Source organism: Dasypus novemcinctus (genome assembly GCF_030445035.2).
Source record: "Dasypus novemcinctus isolate mDasNov1 chromosome 11 unlocalized genomic scaffold, mDasNov1.1.hap2 SUPER_11_unloc_2, whole genome shotgun sequence".
Classification (NCBI taxonomy): domain Eukaryota; kingdom Metazoa; phylum Chordata; class Mammalia; order Cingulata; family Dasypodidae; genus Dasypus; species Dasypus novemcinctus.
In genome coordinates, this window is record NW_026688126.1 from 312,088 (window position 1) to 330,860 (window position 18,773).

Consider the following 18,773-nt stretch of genomic DNA (forward strand, 5'->3'; position numbering starts at 1 on the left):
ATATTTCCATATATGATTATTTTAAAGGCTTCATATGTTGTTTAATGAGTTGACTAGCATTTGTATGTTTCTTCTTTTTTGTATTATAAACAATGCTATGATAAACAATCTTGTATAGGATATCAGCAAAATGGTGGATTAAGAGCCTCTGAAAATTTACCCCACCATAAAAGCTAAAAAAAGCCCAGCAAAAGTTGTCAGAGTCAACATTTTTAGAATTCTGGAAGTTAACCAAAGACTTTCAATGAATTTTAAAATGATATGTGTTCTGTGGAAGACATCTTTGACACTGAGGGGGAAAGTAGGATCCTAGAGAAACTGCTGCTTGTATTGGAATGGGTAGTTTTAGTGGTAAATAACACAAATCAACCCCAAAGCAGTGTAATTATTGGATCACATTGATTAAATGTCAAAAGGTACTGATAACTGAAGTTGTGACTTGATCTAGTTCCTCAGGAATGTTGTAAGGATCTATCTACTTCTCTCTGACGCTTACATCTATATTGGTTTCTTTCTAAGGCAGGAAGTACCCAACACCATCGGTTCTAAGAGTATCAATTTCCAGTTTAGCAACAAAAAAAATTGGAGAGTCTATTTCTCTTTGATCAAATTCCCCTGTGCTCTTGCTCACTTTTATGGTTTTGTTTCTATTTGTATCCCTGTTGCAGTTACACATACTTTGACCAGTCACACTTGGAAGGTATCACCACCCTGGAGCCACATGTGGAATAAACTGACTTAAGCCATGTCAATTTAGAGTTGGAGGAGGTGCTCCCAAAAGATGAATATAGGGCAATACAAAAAGGGAAAACCAAAAGACAAAAAAAAAAGCCAAGAAATGATGATGTATACTTTATAATAGTAAAGGATGCAATCCATAATGAATATTTAATTGAATATTCCAAATACCACAATATGCATGTAGTAATAAAAATAAATATGTAATAAAAATAAAGATAAAAAGTATAATAGAAAAGAAAACTCACTAATTATAGAACCCTTAAATAAACCCAAGAGTATAATAGGGAATTACTGGAAGCATTTATTTTAAAATCAGAAACAACACATCCTTGTCGTATATTATGAGGAGGCACTAATTAATATAGATAACACAAATAAAAATGATATCTTGTTGGAAAAAAATTAAAGGGCTTAATAACTAAAGCCAAGATAATTCTCTTATGTTAAACAATACTGAGACCAAGCCAAAGTAGTGTAAATGGATGCTCCATGAATACTTGCTCTTGGAAATTAAAACTGTGAAAGATCTAAATGTCTTAAGAATCAAGACAAAGACCTTGCCCCTCAAGACTCTCTTCAAGAAAGTGTCCTTGCTACACTCCCCAATCTAAATAATTTCTGCCCATATCCACACACTCATCTGCCTTGTAAGAGCTGTCTTAAAATCATTCAACTCATGCCCTATAATTTTATAAATATTTTTCTACCAAATACCTCATGTTGTATTATTTTATTCATATGAATTGTCCAAAAGAGGTGTAGTTATGGGGATAGAAAGCACTAAAGTTTACACAGGACTAGGGGACTTGGAGAGAAATGGGGAGGGACTGCTAATTTATAGAGTTTCTTTTAGTAATGAGAATGTTCTAAAATTGACAGTGATATGGTTGCACACCTCTGTGACTGTATTAAAAAGAATGAATTTTACAATTTAAATGAATTGTATGATATGTGTCTTAGTTTTCACAGCTGCTATGGCAAATACCACAGAATAGGTTGGCTTGACAACAGGAATTTACTTGCTGAACGTTTCAGAGGTTGGAAGACTTGCCTCCTCTGAGAGTTTGTAGCATTCTGGCTGGCTGGCTGGCAATCTGAAAATTCTTGGGATCCTTGGCTTTCCAAGCCCAAAGGTATATTCTCTCTTTTCATATCTGGGTGTTCCTGCTGACTTCCTGCTTCTCCCTATGACTTTGTCTTTATTAGGCCTTCAAAAATAGGATTAAGACCCATCCTGATTCAGTTGGCCACATCTTAATAAAAAATAACATCTTCAAAAGGTGCTATTTACAATAGGTTCAGGCCAACAGGACTGGTATTAGGAATGTGGTTTTGTTTTTCTGGGGTAGATAATTCAATCTATGACAGTATGTGAATCATAAATAAAAAATAAATAACAATAAAGCTGTTATACATATTTTAGAGAAAGGAAATGAATGGGTTCAGAAAGATGAGTGAAAGTATTGCACATTTAAAAAACTGATTCCTGTCATTTATTTAACAATTATTTATGGGTCCTTGCTCCTATCAGGAACTACTCTTGATGCTGGGTAAACAAGGATGAATAAGGCAGGTGCTTCCCTGAAATCATGGGACCTAAATACAGGATAAATATGTTGTCCATGTGGAAGCATTTTTCATGTGCCTGATAGACTTCTTCCAGAATACCTTTAAAGAAATGCAGACATACAGAAATATGACAAATAAATAAAGGTCACCACATGATGAATTGCTGTTCAGGAAACATAGGTCTTTCTAGTAAGTAAAATGGATTAAGTTGCATATTATTGATAAACACATCCCATGTTCTGATGTTTAATCAAAACAGCACACAGAAGCTATATGAACTTTGTTTTATTAATTATATAAATTTTATAATGGCAAATTTCATTAATGTTATAACCAGAGGGTATTGACTCCTTGATATACAGAAATAAACATTCTCATATGAAACTCTACTACAGCTGATGTTACAAATGACAAGCTAAACTTACCAAGAAATAAAATTAAATAGAATAATTAGTCTAAACAATATTTAAATAGAATAGAATAAATTTATAGATTCATATTATATAATACAGTTATGAAATATACTAACAGCTATAACTTATCAAATATCCAATTATGCCATTTTTATACTCTTAATAGAATAAGACTAAATGAGAAAAATTAAAATGTATCAGTTGAGACAAAAAGGTCTTGCTGTTGTGGGTCTTCAAAGTAGACTCGTTGGAATCAGGATCCACAGAGCAGGTGCTACATTTGTTTCCAGGTTATATAAACAGAAGCTGGAGTCAAAAGATTGGTGTTGATACATTGTGGAGATTAATTGTGGAGATTAATGTTGAGCCGAGGAATTCTCTTAGTAAGTGGACTATTGGGAAGTTTCCTCCTCACTTTCCAGAATAGGGGGAAGCACAGCATATCATCTTCTCAGAACATTCCTCCTGGGACTCCTTCTTAACCTCTGACATTTGACAGGATAGCAATGTGGAAGAACAGAGCCTGGGTTGACTGCTCCTCTATCATGTGAGAGGGTTGAAGAAGATTCTATTGAGCTGCTTCTGCTTGTGAGAGGAGCTACAAGACAAGATCTGTCTTGACCTCCTGTGGCACCTGCTGACTGGATGGGGTGGACCCAACTTCAGGGACCCCAGTGTGCGGTAACTGGTTGACACAGGGCATGGCTTTACCATTTCAGCCTGATGTTCCTTCTTCCTTGGGAAACTAATGATCCAGAGGGTTCCTGGTTGTGGTTCCAGGACTCTGCCAAGTGCTCCATTTGAAACACGAGAGGTGGAATGATAATTTTCAGAAACTTTATGTTTTTCCTTGATTAGTTTTTGTGCCATGGATGTGTTTTATTTTCTCAGTTGAAATAGGTTTCTCCCAGGTATCACAGCTCTTATTTCCATATCATGAGCTTTATGCCTCTGGGAAATAAGGCTTTCATAATACTCAGTGATTCTATCAACTTTTTCTGCAATGATTTCTGCTTGAATTTTATAAGTTTTCAGCTTTTCACATCCATTGCTGATGTCTTTATTTGCTTTGGAAAAATATTCCCCCATCTTTATGTGGTAAATTCTCTTTAACTTGACAATTCGATTAAAACTTGTCTCCTTTTCTTGATGCAGATGGACTTGAAGTTTCTGTTGGAGCTTTTGCCTCTCCCTTCCAGTTAGGAGAGTTCTACCTGGAGCAAAGCTTTTTCAGTTTGGAATCTTCCAACATGACTTTCAATTCACTGATTATTTTAATTTCTTCTTCTAATTTTGCATGCATTTCTTTTCTTTTTCCTTAAGACTTTGTAAGTAAGTATTTAACTCCACAGCATCAATCAACGTTCCTTTGGATTCTCCCACTATGATGTCTCCATTTTCTGATGTCTTCAGTATATCCAATTCCATGTTCCCAAGATCTATATTATTTTCCTCAAGAACAGCAGCTGCATCACAAATCTTAAGCAAATGCCCATCTGGAGGTTTGATTTGACCCACTTTATTACTAAGAACTGGTTCCATAGGTAGTTTAGAGCTTCCTGAGATTTTTTTCTCTTTAGTAAATGCGCCCAGCTTACACTGTGGTTTTTGAGATTCCTGTGATAGAATTTTATGCTTCTTTCAAACCTGGAATTTTCCTCCAAAGCTCCTGTCACGGATGTGGGAAGCTGTTCTATATTTGCCAGAGAGATTTTGAAGGATGATTTGGTTGGAACTACTTGATGTTGGATTTGCCTTGTTAAGTCTTCTAAGGTGAGAGTTTTGCTTGTAGTGTCAACCATGAGGTGAACTTCTTGTAAACATTTAGATGTCTCTCCTTTCCATGACTTTCTAGACTCGTCTACTTTAAGTCCAAGTGAAGAGTTGTAGATTTCCAGTTCTTTATTCATGAGTTTCACATATACAATTTCTGATACTTCGTTCTTGAATTTGTCTTATGTTATAGCTGAGTTAAGGTCTCCAAATTATTTTTCAATGTAGTGAAACATCAACAATTTGTTGTGTTCCCTCTAGAAGAGCAGAAATGTCAGTGGCCAGTTTTTTGTCTCTCCTCCCATCATAATAAGATTTAATAATAAAAATCCACACTATAACTATCCAAGCCACCAATTTCCACAGCATTCCCTGGACATCTAGGCTTTGTATAAAGACCTTTAGCAGAGCTGCCAACACCAGGCACAAGGTTACCAAGATCAGGATTGCACAGAGCATCATGACTATCAGCAGACCGTACAATGCTCTCAAGGCCTCTGCTGGGTCACCTCAGGTTGCCAGGAACCTGTTCCCACAACAAAAGATAGAACCCCATGGTGAGCATCCTGCCCAGAACCTCCAACTGCCTGGCAACCAAGGCAGACCTTAGTGGAGGTGGGGGAGGGGTATAGAAAAACAATACCTCCATCTTTCCCACACCTTGACCCACAAATCAGTGATCGCCTGTCATGACCCAGGGGATATGGACTAAGCTCTGTAGGCTGGCAGGGATGGCCACCCTAGATTTTTCCCAACTGCCTTAGAAAAGAAAGAGGTGTCTTCCCATACCTGTAACCGTCTGAATTATTTGTTGGGAGGTTTCATGGTAGAGGACTTGCAGACCCCCAATGCTGGCCACATAAACTTTTCATTTTGTGGCCTAGGACACCTAAGCCAACCCATGGTGATCAGATGAGACTCCAACTGTCAGTGCCCTCCTTAATTTGTGTCTGCCTGGCCTTGAATGTGTGTTATGAGTATGAGAGGGGTTATGACAGGCCCTGCACAGAGATTCAACTCACTTTACTAATTTCATCTTTAAAAACTAACTTAGAAATATTGGAATATTAAAGTCTTTAGATTTCGAGAATGTACATTCTGTCTGTGTGATCTTTGGATTCCTTCTCATCTTTCTCTTGACCGTTCACAAAAGGGCTGCATTGATCACAAGGATTGCTAGCTGACATCTGACTCTTTAGCAACATACTATTTTTTTTAAACTTTTTATTTTGACATAATTTCAAATCTACAGGATGGTTGCAGAAATAATACAAACCCCATACAGAGAAATCCAACATAATCCCACACTCAAAGTACCCAGATACCCAGATCCAAAAATTTTAACATTTTTTCCATTTTGGTCATATCATTATATTATCTATCTATTCACCTATCTATCTATCTATCTATCTATCTATCTATCTATCTATCTATCTATCATCTACCATCTGAACATTTGAAAGCAGGTTGTACATGTAATCCTCAAACACAATGCTTCCTTTTATGTCTCTTAGGAAGGATATTCACTTATTTAATCACCTTAAGTGCAGTTATCAGGCTCAAGAAATTTTAGTGACATAAACCTCACACTCTAAATTTAAATGCTTACATTGAAAAAGAAAAAAATACTTCAAATCTGTAACCTAACCTCAAAAGTAGAAGTAGGGGAAAAAAGCAAACTAAACCCAAAGTAAGCAGAAGAAAGGAACTAAATATGAGAACAGAGATAAATGAAACAGAAAACAATAAGAGATAGAATCAACAAAATCAAAAGTTGGTTCTTCAAAAAGAAGTAGCTACAGAAGAATAACCAATGCTCCTCAGAGTTCCCTTAGGAATAAGGGCATGAACTCGCTGAGGAAGGAGTTGAGGCAAGTTAGTATAGTGAAAGGGCAAAGGCAGCAGGCCCAGCAGACAACCTGGCTGACAGACAACATGGCAGTGAGAACCTGCCAACACCTTGACCTTGACCTTATGGTCCGAGAATTGAGAGGGGTCCTGGATATTCCAAACAGGCCACACCATTGACCCCCACCACTGGTGAGGTAGTCAATAACATCTGAGGCCCCTCCCCTTAGCATTAGCAAGGGAGGAATAATTAATAGCTTAAAAGGTGACCACACATGTCAAAACCCACTCCCTGCCTAGAAGACCCTGCATCAAATCTTGATGAGTATTTCATCCTTCTTTTCCATTTCTCAGCAAGCTCTGTTCTTTTCTCCCATTTCCCAATGAATTCTTTTTACTAACAAAAAAAGTTGGTTCTTTGAAAATATCAATAAAAGAAAAAAAGGGAGAGGACACAAATAATGGAAGTCAGAAATGAAAAGGCAAACAGTGCTTCCAACCCCATTGAAATAAAAAAAAGGACTATAAGTGGATACTATAAATAACTGTATGCCAATAAATTAAATACAATAGATGAAATGGAAAATTCTTAGAAACATGTATATTACCTACATTGACTTAAGAAGAAATAGAAAATCTCAACAAATCAGTAATTAGTAAAGTGACTGTAACAGTAAACCCCTCAACAAAGAGAAGCCCAGAACCAGATAGCTTCACAGGGGAATTCTACCAAAGATTCCAAGAAGATTTAATACCCATTATGCACAAATTCTTTCAAGAAATTGAAGAGAGAACAGTTCTTAACTCATTCTACAAGGCAAACCTCACCCTCATACTGAAGCCAGATAAAGATACCACAAGAAAAGAAAACTAAAGAATATGTCTTATGAATATAGATGCAAAAATCTTCAAGAATATACTAGCAAACTGAGTCCAACAGCATATTAAAAAGAATTATACACCACGATCAAGTAGGATTTATGCCTGATATGCAAGGTTGGTTTAACATTAAAAATTCAAGTAATGTAATATACCACATTAAAAAATGTGGGAAAAACACATGATTATCTCAGTTGATGCAGAAAAGGCATTTGACCAAAATCCAGTACCTTTTCTTGATAAAACTATTTAAGACAATAAGAATAGAAGGAAACTTCCCCAGCATGTATAGGACATATATGAAAAGCTGAGAACCAACATTCTGCTTAATAGTTTAAAGGACTGATAGCTTTCCCTCTAAGATGAGGAACAAAACAAGGATGATCACTGTTACCGTTGCTACTTAATATTGTACTGGAAGTTCTTGTTAGAGCAATTAGGCAAGAAAAAGCAACAAAAATCATCTAAACTGGAAAGGAAGGAGTAAATCTTTCCCTATATGCAAATGCTGTGATCTTATATACAGAAATTCCTGAAAAAAAAAACACAGTAAATCTCCTAGTGCAAATAAATGAATTCAACAAAGTGGTGGGGTACAACACTCAAAATCAGTAGTGTTTTTATACACTAGCAATGAAAAATCAGAAGAAATCAAGAGAAAACCCCATTCATAGTAGCAACTAAAAGAATTAAATATCTATGAATTAAACTTAAACATATAAAGGACTTGCATGCAGAAAACTATAAAGGTTAAAAGAAATGAAAGAAAACCTAAATAAATGGAAGTGTATTTCCTGTTTATGGATTTGAAGACTAAATAAGTTATGTTGCCAAGACTACCCATAGCAACTTGTGGATTCCATGAAATCCCAATAAACTTCCTATAACTTTATTTGCAGAAATGGAAAAGTCAATCATCAAATTTATATGGAAGGATAAGTGTCCTAAATAGATAATGCCATCTTGAAAAAGAAGAATGAACTTGGAGGAGCCCCATTTCCTGACCTAAAATATATCACAAAACCACAGTAATCAAAATATCCTGGTACTGGCATAAGGATAGGCATATAAACCAATGGAATAGAATTGAGAGTTCAGAAATCAACCCTCACATTTATGGCTAAATTATTTTTGAGATAGGGCAAAACCATTCAATTGGGAAAGAACACACTTTCTTCAAAAATGAAAAAAAAATTAAAAAGAAGGAGGAGGAGAACCCCTACCTCACACCATATGCAAAAATCAAATTAAAATAGATCAAAGACCTAAATATAAAAGCTTCTTCTATGAAAAAAGTTTCTTCTATGAAACTCCTAGAAGAAAAGGAAAGGTAGCATCTTTAGGATCTTGTGTTAGGCAATGTTTTCTTAGACTTTGTACCCAAAGCACACACAAGCAACAAAAAGAAAAAAAAAATTGATATATGGGACTTATTCAAATAAAACCTTTTGTCCTCAAAGAATTTTATCATAAAAGAAGACAAGCTACACAATGGTAGAAAATATTTGAAACCACATATTTGATAAAGGATTCATATATAGTATGTATAAAGAAATCCTTCAACTTAACAACAAAAAGACTAACAACCCAATTTAAAAATGGGCTAAATACTCTGTAAAGAAGATATAAAAATGATCAGAAAGCATATGACAAGATGCTCAACATCATTAACCCTCAGAGAAATGCAAATCAAACCCATAAGATACTATTTCAGCAACATTGGAATGACTACTTTTAAAAAAAAATGGGAATAAGTATTGAAGAGTATGCAGAGGAACAGAAACAGGCATTCATGATTGATAGCAATGTAAAATGGTGCAGCTGCTGTGGAACACAATTTGGCAGTTCCTCATAAAACTAAATATAGAACTACCACAAGAACTGGCAATCACAGTACTAGATATATTTCTGAAAGAATTGAAAACTGGGATTTGAACAGATATTTGCAAACAATATGTTCTTAGAGGTATTATTCACAATTGCCAAAAGACTGAAGCTACCCAAGTTACCATTAACTGATGAACGGATAAATAAAATGTTGTATATACATACAAGGGAATATAATTCAGCTGCTAAAAAGAAGGAAGTCTTGATACATGTGTCGACATGGGTTAGCCTTGAAGACCTCACATTGAATGACGTAAGTCAGACTTAAAGGCCAAAATATTGTATGAGCTATCTGATTTGAAATCACTAGAATTAGAAAGCTCCTAGAGTCAGAATCTAGAATATAGTTTACCAGGGGATGGAATGTAATAGGGAATGGGAAGTTAAGGCTTAAACTGTACAGGGTTCCTATTTGGAATGATGGAAATGTTTTGGTAATGCATAGTGGAGATGGTAGCACAATGATGTGAATGCAATTAACAGCACTGATACATGTATAAGAATTTGATTAAAAGGGGAACTGTTAGATTGTATCTATGGTAACAGAAGAAAATTTATTTTAAAAATCTAAGGAGGGAAGCAGACTTGGCCCAGTGGATAGGGCATCCATCTACCACATGGGAGGTCCAAGGATCAAACCCCAGGCCTCCCTAACCCATGTGGAGCTGGTCCACACTTACTGCTGATGCACACAAGGAGTGCCCTGCCATGCAGAGGTGTCCCCTGCATAGGGGAACCCCACACACAAGGAGTGTGCCCTGTAAGGAGAGCCACCCAGTGTGAAAGAAAGTTCAGCCTGCCCAGGAATGGTGCTGCACACATGGAGAGCTGACACACAAGATGATGCAACAAAAAGAAACACAGATTCCCATGCCACTGACAACAACAGAAGTGCACAAAGAAGAAGATACAGCAAATAGACACAGAGAACAGACAACCGGGGTGGGGGGGGGAAGGGGAGAGAAATTTTTTAAAAAATATTTTTAAAAAATCTAAGGAACTACACTGTACAGTGAACCCTAAGAGAAACCATGGTCTTTAATAGTACAATTGTAAAAGTGTGCTATCATGAATTGTAACTGATGTTGCATGCCATTTCAAGGTGGTGGTGGGGTGGTATATGATAATCCTGCATTTTATGCAGGATTGTTCTCTGTACCCATAACTTCTCTAATAAAGAAAAAAATGGTCATTCTACAAATAAAATGATAGGAAAAAGAACAAACACCAAAAGAATAGATTTAAACCCAACCATACCAATTTTTGTGTTAAACAAAAATTGTCTAAACAATTCAGGTAAAAGGAAGAGGTTGATTTTATTTTAAAGAACAGAACCAATTATATTATTTCCATAAGAAACCCACTTTATATTTATAAACACAGGTTATCATGTAGAGATCTACAAACAGAAATTTGGAATGACTGTGTTAACATTAGAAAAATATTTTGGAGCAAAGAAAATTACAAGGGATAAAGAGCAACATTTCAATATAATAAAGAGTTCAATTCATCAAGACTATATATTGTTTAATTCAAACTACATGAAAAAAATGTTGCTACTACTGAATGGAAAAACAGAAAAATCAACAATTTTATTTGGCTATTTCAAAACCCACCCTAAAAAATAATAGAATGTAAGCAGAAAGTCATTAAAAATATAGAAAAGACTTGACCTATCTAATCAACAGCATAACGAAAAAGATATTTATAAAACACTCTACCAAAGAACTGCAGAATAAAATGTCTGCATGTGTGTATGAAATATTTGAAAAGAGTATATTCTGAGTCATAAGATAAATTTCAAAAATTGTAAGTGATTGAAATCATGCAAAATATATTATTTTAACCAACGGAAATAAACAAGAAAACTCTATGGACCTTCTTCAGAGTGGCAGGAAGCTCGGATCATAGACAGTGGTTTCATTTCATTCTTGTACTTCTTGATATCTTGTATCCCAGTAGTATATAGCAGCAGGGTCACTTTAGAACAATTAAAATGGGCAGCACTCCCTCTGTTATCATGTGAAACTCTACCCACTATGTCAATACCCAACAAACATCCAAACATATGTTTACAACTTACATGCATGCCCTGGAAAACTCCCTCCCACCCATGCATCCTCCTTAAATGGCATCCTACATCAGTGCTCCTCCTCTGCCATAGTTGAACCCCTCTGTGATTCAAAACTTTTTTTTACTTTTTGCCTTTCATCACTGTATTAGGTGTTGCTCTGTATGTACAGTGGCAAGGCAATCTTTTCCATTTATTCCTGTGTCTGCATCCTTTTTTAAAATGATGTTTTCAAAAAAGTTTTAGACCACAGTAAAGTCACATTTAGAATATATATGACTCCCATATACACAACATCAAACCCTTTTCCCCCTTCCCTAGCAATGATCTTTTTACACATGGATGTCACATTTGCTGCAACTGATGTACAAATATTGATACATAGTTACTAACCATGGTTTCATTATGGTTTACGTTTTAGACTATACACTGTTATAAATTTTTAGTGACATTTAACATGGCCTGTATCCATCATTGCAGGATCATGCAGAATACTTCCATTGCCACCAGTTACCCCCTCTTCCATCCATTATATTCCTCTCTCCCTTTCCACTGGGGCCCACAGTGACAACCAATCTTCACTGCTTGAAAGACAAGATTGATAGATACTTGCACCAGTGCTGAGGGCTTGACACACTAGTCTGTCCTCCCCACTGGGAGCCACCCATGCTCTCAAGAGACACCCTCCCCTCTGTTTGAGAATATCAGGCCTACCCAGGATGGGGTTATAACACCTTTCCATTCATTGTACTGATCTCCACCCACTGATATAACATAGTATGGCAAAATAAGCACTCATATACTCCCTAGAAGCCTGCCCCAGGTGAACCCTGTGCCAGTTGCCCCTATCAAGCATATATAAAGAAATCCTGTATCTTGAAAATAAAAAGACAACCCATTTTAAAAATGGGCAAGAGATTTGAACAGACATTTCAACAAAGAAGAAATACAAATGGCTAAAAAGCACATGAAAAGATGCTCAACATCACTAGCTGTTAGGGAAATGCAAATCAAAAGTACAATGAGACACCATCTTGCACTCATTAGACTGGCAGCTATTAAAAAACAGAAGACTATAAGTGCTGGAGAGGATGTGGAGGAATGGAAACCCTCATCCACTACTGGTTGGAATGTAGAAGGATCCATCCATTCTGGAGGACAGTTTGGTAGTTACTCAAAAAACTAGCTATAGATTTGCCATATGACCCAGTAATTCCACTGCTGGGTATATACCTAGAACTGAAAACAAAGACATGAACTGATGCATGCACACCAGTGTTCAAAGTGGCATTATTCACTACTGCCAAAAGTTGGAATCAACCCAAATGCCCATCAACAGATGAGTGGATAAACAAAATGTGGTATATATGTACAATGGAATACTACTCAGCTGTAAGGAGGAATACAGTACTAATGCATGGGATAACATGGATGAATCCTGAGGACCTTATTATGTTAAGTGAAGCAAGCCAGGCACTGAAGGACAAATACTACATGACCTCCCTGATAAGAATTAAGCAAATCAAGCTGTCTCAGATAGCTAGAGACTGGAAGATAGGCTTATAGAAAATATGGGGAGAGAGAAAGTTTGTGAGCCAATGCCCACACAGGCAAAATCTATGATAAAGTGGAGGTACATAGTTGTGCAATGAAGGAATAAGACAGGGGCATAGGGATACTACTGGCTTGGACTTTGCAGGCTTCAGGGGGGCTAGGGTTGGGAGGATGGGTCAGATGGTCCATGGAATTGGGGGAAGGATTAAGGGGTAGCAGGTGAACACAGGAGATTGTTGGGTATGTGGTTGAAACTATAATGTTCTTTAGAAAATATAATAAGGAAGTGTTACTGGTTTAAGGCATGTCCAATCTCTTTTTTAACATCTCCTGGGAACTCATCAAAGACCTTCACTGGAACCCCTGGTTTGCTGCCTGCCCTGAAGAATTTGGACTTATGCATTGCCATGGTTGCATGAGGCAATTTTATAAAACCCCAAACTATTTACAGATATCCTTTTGGTTTCGTTTCCCTAGAGAATCTGACTAATACAGGCCTATACAATTTTCATTTTTGGAACCTTTACTTAAACATGGGGACTTCATAATCTAAATCTCTTTTATTCTTCCCTGAAAAATTCTCTAATATCTCTTTTCTCACTGTGGTATCAGTTCATATTTTTTTCTGAATACATGGGTGAATCTCACCAAGGATGACTTGAGTTTGTAGTGGCTACTTGGGAAATGTTTGAATTAACCAAGGACAACCATTTGAGATGTGCACTTGAAAAAGAAACTCCTGGTCTTTAACAAATTAGGGAGTGCATATTTGATTGATATTCAGAAGTTCTAAAAGGCTTAATGATTCAAAAATAGCATCTTTAAAAGATTCCTTATAACATGCTCTTAGATGTTTATGGTAGAAAAAATAAGTTTTAACCTAACAAAAGGGAATCAAACTTTGATTTCAACAGTACTTGAGTTTTGTATAAATTGTCAACTTTAAGATAGAGCCTAAGATCTGTTGATACCTTAAAACCTTAGGCTTATGCTAAACTGAGCTTGCATGGTGTAGCAGTTTGATTTAATTGATGAATTCAAAAAAGAAATATTGGATTATGCTTGTAATCTCATCTGTACCTGGGCATGATTGAGTTATGATTAGGGCTTTGATTGGGCCACATCATTATGGCATTGGGTCCCCACCCCTTGGTGGGTGGGGATTCACAGATAAAGGGCATGGCAAAGGATAGAGTTGGAGTTTTGATATGAGGGTGTCAGAGTCATGGTCCCAAAAGGTACTGGGAATGAAAGACAAAGAGAGACTGGGATCAGGGGATCTGAAAGCATTGAAGCCTCAAGCTCATCAGAAAAGTTTATTAATCTCAGGGGCTTCTTTATATATCCCAAGCAATCGTGAGAACCAGCAACTATTCTTACTAACTATTCCCATTACCTTAACCTGTGTAACACAATGAATCAAATGCTATAATTAATTCAAAGTACAAAATTTCAATGTTTTATTATATTGTTGAGAAAACACACCCATAAATCTTGTTGCCCAAGTTGTTCCATTCTACCTAGTCCTTGTTCCACCTGAATGTACACATCTCCTTGCTAGATTTATGACCTGCATGCATAGCTGTAGAGACAGCATGACTCAGTGGTCAAGGAAGTAACTTGCTTCCATGGAAAAAACATGCCTTTGTTTCCCACATTTCCCTCTTTTTGTTTTAGTCAGAATGGCTGTGCCTGTCTTAGGTTGCCCTCCTCTGAGAGGCTTACCCATCATTGACTACCAGCCAAGCACACTGACCATGGGGAACTCATTGCAAGGTTCTTGCAAGTACCAAATTATTGGCTTGTCCCATAGCATTCACATGGTGCAGTCTTCAGCAAACGCCTCGTCCCAGGGAGGTAACAACAATAAGCAACAAGATTAACACACAAACTCCTATTCCTAATGCTGATAAAAAATGTTGAGACTTCCACCAATTTACTGGATTAAACATATTGAAATGAGAAATCAAATCACTAAAGATATCCTTATCATCAGCTACATAAATCTGATTGAGATATATCCAATATCGTTTTCTGTAATTCTTCTATTTCTAATGACATATTACCCTTATGACCTATCAAATGATTTCTAATCTTTTCCCAATCAAAAGTAGAATTATTATAAGCAAGCAGAGTAATACAAAAATTACTCTCTTTCCAATCACATTTTAAACCTCTAAGTAAATTTAAGTTGTATAATTGATCTCCAAGAGGTAAAACTGCTGATTCTAGATCATTAACTCCATCGTTTAATTCTTCATCTATGTGCTCTTGACTATGCCATAAGTCACTAGTATTCTTATGCCAATCATGCACATATTGCTGAGTCTGCACAGTCTCATGCAAGGCCATGGTAGCTGTAGCAGCAGCTGCAATAACACCAATCAGTCCCAATATGCCAGCTACTGACAGTCCCACAAATCACTTTGAGCGCTTCAGGATTTCTTGAGCCATATGGAACAGCAGTTGACTCTCAGGTGATGATTGCCAAATTCGGTTCAGTCGCACTGGAATCCACACTCCCCACCACCTTCAAGACATTGTAATGAAATCTCCATTCTGTAAAATATTCTCAGACAAATAAAATACACCCCACTTTTATAAAACAGAGCATTCTCAGTTATAGTTAGTTTTCCAACCACAAACACATAAGGATCTCTTACACAAGATTGAAAATGATGAGTTTGGTCTAAACACAAATATTGACCATTCTATTATTCCCAATCCATTCTATAGTAAGTGCTATTCCCAGAAAACCTTTCCACAAATTCTTTTGACTATGCATAGATGTAATATTACACCATGGAGAAGGGATCCCTTTTCCTTTATATTTCCAAACACTATTATTTTTGGTAAAAATTATTTTTTCATCCAATTCAAGGGATTCATGAAACGGATATTGCATATTACTAATTGGCTGTTCTTTACTATTTAGACCATACCAAATAAATCTGCCATTATATTTGGTGGAACTCCTCATAGGGGCACTTTCCCACACTATTCCATAGGAATCATTAAAAACGACAGATCCTCTTCCTATATGGCATTCTTGCCATCCTTCTTTATCCCCAATATCTCTTTGCAGACAGTTATAGGTAGGTTTTTTAGTCACCATATAATTATAAGAAGGAAATAACGTCACTAAATATTTAGTATTATTATTTTTGAAGATAATCATAGTCCAATTTTTAACATACATACATGGAGAATGGTTACCAATGCATAGGGGTCGAGAATCAAACGGTAATATGAGATTATAGATTCTTCATCCTTCCTCATGGGACTTAACTGGCAACCTATCATCAATTGGTCCAGGGAATATATGGGTCTTATTCAGATAAATAGGCAAGGATGGATCTTTCCAGGTTAACACTTTGAGTAATGGGGGGTTAAGTATATAGACCCAATAGGTATAATTACCCATGGCTTCCTCATTACTTATGATCACCATCATCAGAAGTTGTAGGAGACCCCATCTCTTCATTCTATGGTTTAATCCTTTTCACAGGTAGCCAAATTTGCTCTCCATTTTATGAAATACAAGAGCATAGCCTCGCCCCCATACTTTAATCCTGCCATTTTTCCATTCATTGCTTAAAATATCTTTCCAGAATATTGGTTGATCTTCATTTCCAGTGTCCACTGTAGATGTTTGACATTTTCCAAAGTGACATTCTGCAGGTGTCAGTGAATTATAAACATTAAGAAAATTTGAAGTAAATAATAATAATAATAATAATTGATCTTTTGGTGTTATAATACTATCATCTCCCCCTTTTTGTTTTAAAAGCATAGTTTTTAGGGTATGATGGCTGTGTTCAACTATGGCTTGACCTGTAGGATTGTAAGGAATACTAGTAACATGCTCAACAGCATACATAGAACAAAAGGAAGCAAAAGGCTTACTGGTGTAAGACGGGCCATTATCAGTTTTAATTTTCAAGGGGCATCCCATCACAGCAAAAGCAGATCACAAATGGGAATGAACGTGATGAAAACATTCACCACTTTGTGCAGTAGCCCAGAAAAAATGAGAGTGTCAGTACAGACATGGACATATTGTAATTTACCAAATGATGGTATGTGAGTAACATCCATCTGCCACAGTTGATTAGGAGCCAGGCCTCTGGGATTAGTTTCAGCCTGAAAAGGCACTGTGGCCAAAGGTCCACAGGTGGGATGGGTGTGAATAATCTCTTGACCTTGATGTTTTGTCGATTGAGGAAATTTATGTCTAAGTCCCTTAGTATTAATATAATTAATGCATGATATTTAGTTGCATCCTGCAAACATCCCACTAACAGATCATCTTGGGCATTTTGGGTAGCTAGAGGACCAGGAAGGGAAGAAGGAGACCAGATATGAGTAATATATATGGACTGGCTTCTTTGTCGAATGAGGGCTTGGTAAGGTCAGCAAAGAGTTGAGACAATTCATCGGTAATAAAAAATATGAGCTGTTTCAATATGAGCTACAGTTAAACACACATATTCAGAATCAGAGACAATATTCAAGGGCTCCTGAAACGTTTGTAAAATCTTAATGATGACTGAAAGCTCTGTGAGTTGAGCAGATGAATAAGGAGTCTGCCAAACCTGTTCCTTTTAAGAGGTAACATATGATGCTTTTCCATTACTACTATCATCAGTAAATACTGTACATGCATTTTCAATAGGAACGGTTTTCACATTTTTTGGTAAAATCCAAGTGGTTCTTCATAAGAACGTTAACAATTTAGAAGTAGAATAATGATTATCAATAATGCCTTGAAAATTACTAATAGCAATTTGCCATTGAGGATTAGTTATATAAGTGCTGAATTTCTTCATGAGAAAGATCACAAATAATCCTGTCTGGATCAGACCACTTTAATTGTAACAATCTAACACAGCCTTTTGCTGGGATGGAAATAATTTTTTGGAGATATGTCTGCAATCTCTTTTGTTTATTATTAGGTTAAAAAAAAACCCAAAAGCCCATTCCAGTATACCTTCTTGCCAAAATAAAGCTGTAGGAGATTAAGGGGTTGAGAAAATAAATCAACAGATTTGTCAGGTTCTATTTGTGTTAATTGCCCTTGAGAGATTTGATCCTCTATCAATGCCAGTTCTTTTTCAGCCTCTACAGACAATGTTCTAGGGCTAGAAAGATCTACATTCTTTCTGATAGTGACTAGGCTTCCCACATTCAAAACAATTTCCTTTCTTTCTGTCCTCCTTCAAGCTACCTTTAAAGGCTATGGCCAAGACCACCTTTTTACATTCACTGTTAGCCTGATCAAAAGCAAACGTTAACAAAATTAACTCTCTTGCTTCTGGTATCTCAATTGTTTGAATCAAAATGTCAGTTAATTGGGCTACAAATTCCACATATGGTTAACTCCCTGGATCACTTTGGCAAAAGATTGAGTAGGTTTTCCAGGTACACAAATCCGTTTCCAAGCTGCCAAACATGAATTGCACACTTGTGTTATGGCCTGATCGTTGTATTGGAGCTGTCTTTGAATTCCAGACCAATCACCAATACCCAATAATTGTTCAGCAGCAGTAAGAATAGGAGGATTCTGTACTGCGTTACAGTGCGCAATCATATTGGCTTCATCTGTCCACCAGGTTTAAATTGCAAAAACTCAGCCGAGCTTAGAACAGTTCTAGCCAGCATGTCCCAATCCCAGGGGATAAGTTGGTCAGCTTGAGTCAGCCCCTGCACTAAGCCAAAAGCGTAAGGACTATTAGTTCCAAATTGTGCACAGGCTTGTTTAAGTTCTTGCAGAATTTAAAGTGGCAGGGGTTCATGATGAAAATTATATCCTCCTTGAGGGTTGTTTGCCTCTGGGGAAACTTGTTGAATATTTACCGGGAAAGCTGTTAGTAATTGCATTCCTTCAGGATCCCCCTGTCAAGATCCTTGCAGCAAACAATGCATTAAGGGAGTAGTTGGAACTGGATTTGGTACAAACACGTTGTTAGTGTAGGGCTTGGCGTCAATGGCATCAGTAAATATTCCCGGGGCTGTCGGCATTGTAACTGGTGAGACTG